This window comes from Amblyomma mixtum, chromosome 7, assembly GCF_055824585.1.
Source record: "Amblyomma mixtum isolate Tamu chromosome 7, ASM5582458v1, whole genome shotgun sequence".
NCBI classification, from domain to species: domain Eukaryota; kingdom Metazoa; phylum Arthropoda; class Arachnida; order Ixodida; family Ixodidae; genus Amblyomma; species Amblyomma mixtum.
This window is the reverse complement of record NC_143018.1, coordinates 5,591,759-5,599,779: the sequence shown is the minus strand read 5'-3', so window position 1 is coordinate 5,599,779 and position 8,021 is coordinate 5,591,759.

Below are 8,021 nucleotides of genomic sequence, written 5' to 3'. Positions count from 1 at the left end.
GCGACAGGTGTACTCACACAGTCGCACATTTAATACACCCTACGCGACACAAACACTAACATACAAAACTAACAAAAATAACAAAACACAAAGACTACCAATACATCCAGGGAACACCCAGACTACAAGCATTCGGCCTTCGTGCTCACGGTTCGGTGCTGAGGAAGCGTTATGGGTCCAGTCAGTGGCATCTAGGTAGCCGGCGTCGAGGTAGCGTTCGAAGTGCTCAGGCTGGCGTCGCTGGCGGCGTCGTGCAAGCTCCCGGTCCAAGTGCACGTGGAAGCGATGCTGTGATGTTGGCGTGGAGGGCACCACCCGGACGGGTGGCAACAGCGCTGGATGCACCCCTGACCGTAGCAGGTGGTTGCGTGAGCCGTTGACTCCCCGGAACGGGCTCAGGAACGGCAGGAAGTCTACGGTGCGACGCCGCGGAACTCGAGATCACCGGCGCAGTAGCCGGCGTTGCTCTCCTGCGGCCGAGGTGTTCCTGACCCGCTGGAACCTCCGCTCCTCTGTTTTCCCCCCGTACCACGCTGGCTGGTTGGTTGTTGTTGTTGTGGTTCATCTCATGGGATGGCGCATACCCACAGAGGGGGATCGGCCAAGAAGAGGGGTGCATAGAGAGTTTTTGAGATTTTTTGCTTGTTTGTTTGGCTGGTTGGTTGTGACTGAGAGAAGGATGAAAAGGAAAAGTGCACGGGCCTGCCGACTGGCTCAAGCAGATCGAGCCACCACCGCTGCCACGTGCAGATAGAAGAGAGTTGAAAGATGAGAGGAAAGAAAAAAAAAAGGGAGTAAAGACGCGCGTCGCAACAACCGCGTCCGCCGAAGCGGACGCTGTCTGAAAAAACAGATAAGCGGCCGTAGCCTGAAGGCTGCAACCCCCGCCCCGTGCTACGTGTTCTTGTTGTTGTGACTGAGAGAAGGAAGAAAAGGAAAAGTGCTCGGGCCTGCTAACTGGCTCCAGCCGAGCCACCACCGCTGCCACGTGCAGATAGAGGAGAGTTCAGAGGAAAGCGAAAAGGGAAAGAAAAGACGCGCGTCGCAGCAACAACTGCGTCCGCCGGAGCGGACGCTGCTGCAAAGACAGATAAGCGGCCGAAGCCGCGCTCGCCGAAGCGAGAACAGATACCCTCATTCGATTATCCTATCCCTTCACGCTTTTATAGCCCTGGCTTTGGTACACGTCCCTTGTCGTCGTTGTCATCGTCTTCTCCTCTCCACCAATCATCTCTTCCCACCTCACCAAGTACTTCATCTTCTTTATCCTCAGGTTAATACACGTCATGCTTATCGTCATCCTCTTCGTCTTCTCCAAACTTCTTTAGTTCATACTTTTATTTCAAACTTCCTTTTATATGTGACAACTTGCGTCCACTCGAACGAACGTCAGCTTACTGCAACGCAGACACATTTTTTTTTTTTTTTGCGCCGCGTAGAAGAAGTTGGCGTGGGCATGTCGAGAGATTGGTCGAGACGACGCTCGTTGAGCTGTGGAATGAAAATGATCAAGACAAGTTAAATTGCGATTATGAGGTCGTATCATGACTCAAATGTCATTACGACAGGTAAGGATGTAAAGTAAATCAATTACGCTGAAAAAGATTGGGATAATCGGGAATCGAACCCATGACTCTTCGCTTGCGACGCAGCCATTGAGACACGTTCGCTCGACTTGGTTAGAGGGAGGCCTTGCGTGTCTCGTTGTGTATCACGTGCTCTGGTATGCCTCCCGATGTTTGGTTTGGTTTATGGGGTTTAACGTCCCAAAGCGACTGAGGCTATGAGAGACGCCGTAGTGGAGGGCTCCGGAAATTTCGACCACCTGGGGTTCTTTAACGTGCACTGACATCGCACAGTACACGGGCCTCGAATTTCTCCTCCAAAGAAATTCAACCGCCGCGGCTGGGATCGAACCCGCGTCTTTTGGGTCAGCAGCCGAGCACCATAGCCACTGAGCCACCGCGGCGGCCTCCCGAGCCTCCCTGAGCCTCCCGATGTATGCCAATGAGTGCGCGCAGTTAGAAAGATGTGCTTATTAGAAAAGAGTAGCAAATTACCATTCACGCTTTCGCGCCATACCCTTAATGAGCAGCCCCTTAGTGTCCCGTAAAGTTTTCTCCATTACTGTGCATAATACAGCCGTACGTGCCACTCAGTCGATATGTGAAACGCGTTCGCCAAGGATGTGCCAGTTGGTTTATTTCTGTCTTGGCCCGCCGCGGTGGCTCAGTGGTTACGGCGCTCGGCTGCTGACCCGAAAGACGCGGGTTCGATCCCTGCCGCGGCGGCTGAATTTCTTGAAGGCGAAATTCTAGAGACCCGTGTGCTGTGCGATGTCAGTGCACGTTAAAGAACCCCAGGTGGTCGAAATTTCCGGAGCCCTCCACTACGGCGTCTCTCATAGCCTCAGTCGCTTTGGGACGTTAAACCCCAATAAACCAAACCAAACCTATTTTTGTCTTGGATCGCTACTTCCATCCGCTCAAAACGCACAATCAATTTTAGCCATGTTCTGCATTTTGCAGGATCTTTCAGATCGTGAATGCCAAGTAAAACTCTAGTTTGGGCGAGTTGGTTCATGTTGAAAGAAAAAAAGAACTGGTAATGGCGCAAGAAACGAGGACACGAAAGGCACACAAAAGACAGGACTGACGCCAGTTTACCAATATCCCTCAAGAGATGATTATATACTACAGCTCTATCTTGCCAGTACTCACCGGCGTGGAAACGTGGAGGCTAACGAAAAGGGTTCAGCTTAAGTTAATGACAGCGAAGCGAGCTATGGATAGAAAAATGATAGGTAAGGGGCAAGAAGAGGGCAGAGTGGTTCAGGCAACAAACGCGGGTTATTGATATCCCAGTTTGCGGGGACAGGGTGGCCGCAATTGGTACAGGACAGGGTTCATTGGAGAGACATATGGGAGACGCATTTGTCCTGCAGTGGGCGTAGTCAGGCTGGCATTTAAGCGGATGGACGCAACTCTTTTCGTTTGTTGGGTGATGCGATTTCGCTGCCACTGAATGTCGAAGATGGTACTGATAAGAAATAGGCAATAAAATATACGGATCGAAAAGCTTGCAAACATCAAGAAGAGGAAATCACTCCCTGCCTTCGGATTTGAGTGCGCGGGCGTTAATCACAGCTTGAGCAGCAGACCAACTTATTTTAGTCAAGCGTGTGGAACAAACAGAGCAATTACACCAAGAATGGATGTAGGGGCGCCAACCCTTATAAAAATGGTCTATAGACATTCTATAGCCTTCTTATTGACTCTATTGACTTCCTATAGATATTACTTTTTGTCAATTCATAGTCAATAGACTGTCTATAGACAAAAGTCTACTAAAAGTGTATGGCCATAAATCTATGAAATCTATGGTTGGTTGGTTTATGGGGTTTAACGTCCCAAAGCGACTCAGGCTATGAGAGACGCCGTAGTGAAGGGCTCCGGAAATTTCGACCACCTGGGGTTCTTTCACGTGCACTGACATCGCACAACACAAATCTATAAATTGTCTATAGACTGTCTATGGAATTTGTATTGTCTATAGACTGTACTCTAGGATTGGTCTATAGACAGTCTATAGACTTTATAGACAAAAGTCTATAGACACTCTGTATACTGTCTAAAACTTTTTTTGTAAGGACATACGGCGACTCCTCACAAGGCTTGAACTGCTATTTTCTTCTACTTCAGTTCTCCCTCTTGTCAACAAAGGCCTCTCTTAAGCGTTCGCTCAAGACAGCTGTACCAAACACCCCCCCCCCCCCCTCCTTTTTTTTTGTCCTATTGAAACAAAAGTGCAATAAAAACCGAGCGGTAGGCGGCGTTGGGAAGAGCAACATGCCCCTCCCGCCAGAAGCAGCCCACATTCGGCGGCCGCAGCGGCGACCGGTTTTCTTCAGGGTCGTCCTTGTTTAGGCGCCGGGTTTGCGGACTGTCAAGAGATGTTTGCCGAGCAGCTCACTCGACGGCGACGCGCCGCCGCTGACGGAGCAACGGCCGCGCGACCCGGGAAGGGCTATGCGAAACGGAAACGCCAGCGGACGCGTCGCGACCGATTGCCGCCAATTGAACGGCCAACTAGCCGTACGCGACCCGGCATTCGTCTACGGTATACACAATGCCACTTGCATCAGTGCTTGGGGGCGTCGAACGGCCGCTTGCAATAGCACACTGCATGTGATGGAGTTGGCTAACAAGGGCCGGGCAAGTGCGGGGAAGCTGAGGGAATCCGGGGTTATGGCACGCGAAGGTCCCCGGCTAGTATTGTTGGTAATAATAAATCAACTTCAGGTGCCCAGGAACAACCTTAGGGTCTTTGGTACTGGTACAGCCAACACAAAGTAATGCAAAGGGAGGAACAACCCTAGGGTTTTGGTACTGGTACAGCGAACACAAAGCAATGCAAAGGGAGAAGAACCCTAGGGTCTTGGTACTGGTACAGCCAACGCAAAGCAATGCAAAGGGAGGAAAAACAGAGCATTCATGTGGCAAAACGGAGTCAGCGATGCCTCGAGATGAGTCCGCCAGAAACAAGCAAAAGAATTAAGCGCAGCACCGTCGGCACCAGGCGTGACGAAATGTGGGGGGATCATGTATACACGCATGAAAGGTGTCTGAAATTTTTAGTATAATCCCAGGAACCTTGAAACTTGTCTAGACGGTCAGAGTAAGAACACCGTAAGGCCCAAGTCGGAGAGTGTCGACTGTGAAACCCACCATCTTTGAAGGGGTGATGATAATAATTATTGGTTTTTGTGAGGGAATGGTTGAAGGAGGAAGCGAAACGAGAAAGGTGCGCTTTTGCAAAGCTTGCAGATAAAGAGAACAGCGTGGCAGAGTGTGTCAAGCTCCACTGGGCGCAATGCAGTGGCAAAGATGACCGCAGATTCACGCGGTTGCGTTCCGGCGACGTGACCACTGAGAAGTGGCAATCACGTGCCTCGGTTTCCTCCCTTATGGCCTTGCATTTCGCTTGGATATGCGCCACTATCGTCGGATACAACTCAAGAGAGAAGCGGTGATGTACTCTCTTCCAACCAATGGCGTATGCTCCTATTATTGCCTGGACGTCGCGGTCGACCTCACTGCACGAGCGCGCCTGCTCCGAGTGCGACCGCTCTCGCAAATAGTCCCTAACGACGCTGTTAAGAAGAAAAATGTTTGCTGACTGCGTTGTAGCTTCTCTCTGTATCTTTTTTTAAAGCAATGCTTGATTTCTAGAAGTTAGGAAGCGGTGACAATCGCGAAGTACCGCTTGGTTTTCGAATGAGGGATAGGTATGCGAATAGTACTTTTTCAAAACTGAATCGAATACAAATCAAATAGTGAAAGAACCGAATCGAATACGAATCAAAAAGTTTAACGATTATCCGCTACTTGCGCGGATATTCGTACAAGACGAACGTTCATGCGAAACAGCCAAGTGCTATACCAGCGGCGCTATACCTCATCGAGTTAAAGCTGTAGCTGTCGAAAGTCGCAACTCTGATTTCCATTAGAGGGCATGGAAAACGAAGTGAGCACAATAACTCTGCGACTTTCATGTCATGCGTATCGGAAGACTACCTCTTCCTACTGAGAGTGGGACCATATCTCAGTTGATGAAGGGACGACAGCCATGGTTTCCGATGCGTAGGCGGAGCTTCCTCAACCTTGCTGAAACCTCCGCGTCGTCCTATCTTGGAGGCCGTATGTTGTACGAACATCACAACCACTAATGCTGTGCTGCGTCGGCCCTGAGTCGGAAACAACCGTAAAGGAAAGGTCGTATTCGATTAGTTTCCACTAACTCTCAACGTTCAGGTGACCGAATAGGAGCGGGCCGCTATACAAAAATTTCAATATTGCCACACGCCTGTTGATCAGATTTGCTTAAACCTAACTGTAAATGTAGGTAACGATTTATCTTGCAGCCACTGAACGTCCTGAAGCACAATTTTTTATGCCTGCGTTACTTTCTCTTCACCGCTTGCTATGGACTAACTATAGCCCAACTTGATACCTTACTGAATGATTGTCGCCGTCATCGCCACAACAGGGAATACAGGGAATAGCTGAAAAGAAAAACAGTCAAAATGGAGCCTGGTAAACGACTGACAACGGTGCAAGTAATCACCGCCGATCCGATTGTAGAAGAGCGCTACTGCGGATCGCTCGCTCTCAGTGGCGATACCCCGGAGGAGGGCGCCGGGCGACAGCTAGTCTCGCGCAGCAGACCGCCAGTCGTGAATCATCGAGAGCGCGATTGCATGCGGCGAGCGTCGGATTGCGTCCGTGCCGTTTCGAGAATTTTCGCCGGCCGAAGTTCGGCGGAACGTTTCCTGCCAAAGAGCGCGGGGGGGAGAGTGCGGTGTAGGGAGAGGCAGCGCCGTCCTTGTGCCCTTGTTGCGTCTGTTCCGCGGCGCGCTTCTCCTGTTATGGCCTCAAGCGTTGTTTACTGGCTCAGTTGTCTGAGTACAGGCTGCTCTTTTCCGGAGAAGAGTATCTCTCAATTAACGGAGGGTAGTTATGACGGAAATGGAGTGGTACCACTGACAATTTGGACTCGTGGTTCATCTCTCTCTCTCTCTCTCTCTCTCTCACACACACACACACACACACACACACACACACACACACACACACACACACACACACACAGCCGCCGCGGTGGCTCAGTGGCTATGGTGCTCGGCTGCTGTCCCGAAAGACGCGGGTTCGATCCCGGCCGCGGCGGCTGAATTTCTTTGGAGGAGAAATTCGAGGCCCATGTACTGTGCGATGTCAGTGCACGTTAAAGAACCCCAGGTGGTCGAAATTTCCGGAGCCCTCCACTACGGCGTCTCTCATAGCCTTAGTCGCTTTGGGACGTTAAACCCCATAAACCAACCAACACGCACGCACGCACGCACGCACAAACACACACACACACACGCACACACACGCGCGCGCGCGCGCGGGCGTATGTGCGAGGATATATTCATTGACCTCGTGTTGAACCTACGTTTGTGCTGGCTTTAACAAAACTTCGTGCTGGGCTAGTTGGTAGGACGTAGTTGAAAGTTGGTTATTTAAAACTTTGGTTTGGTTTTGAAACTTAGCCTTTTGCGCTGAACCAAGTTTCAACTTTGTGCTGGCGTTACCGACGTCTCCTTGGCAGCGTCCTATTTGATGAACATACCTTCATGGCGTTAGAAAACCGAAAGGAGTCGTTACTGTTATTATTCACAGCACACAGAGCTCGCTTGTAACCTGAACTATCTAATCTTTCGGCAGCCGGTTCTGCCGAAAGCTCCCAGTGCACTCACGATTCGAGGAGTATCATACTCATCACTAAGCTCAGCTTCGCCATTAGATAGGACTGCCTTGTGCTGAACGAAGTTTAAAGGCCTCAGACAAGGCGACGTGAACTCTGACCTAGCTACGCCCTTTATAAGACGCCTTGTGGCAAATCGTGAAAGGCAGCAGTCAGAGAAGCTGTACAGTACATTCCGAAAGGGTTCCATGATCTAGGTGTTTATACCAAGAGAGTTTTAACCATCCAAAACGGTGCTTCGAAGTCAGTGATGCCTTTTGATAGATTTATTTTACGAACAAAGCGTAACCGTTTATGCTCTACTTAACCGCCTGGTAAATTGCGCAACACTGCTCGAAGTTACTGCGGGACATTTACACATGGTTTTCCGGGAGCGGTCAATGACGTCATCCGCTGAGCAGCAGCAGCAGCAGCGGCAGCAGCCAGAGCACCGTGACCTCAGTGCGGACACCGTTCTTAAACGGAAGCGTGCCTACTCAGTGCTGACTGATGATGCGGCCCAGGCCGCGTCATTGGCCTCCGCTCCACGGGATTACGAGGTGATGGAAGGGAAAAGAGGGAAAGGGGAATGATGCGCCGGAGCGGACGAAGATCACGGCGAGCACGTGCCGGCGCATGTCAGACAGCGGCGCCCCGCTTCTGGAAGTTTCGCACTCTCTCGACCTTGGAGCTCTCTCTCCCTCCCTCTCTCGCGGCGGCCGCGCATTGAAAAGCGG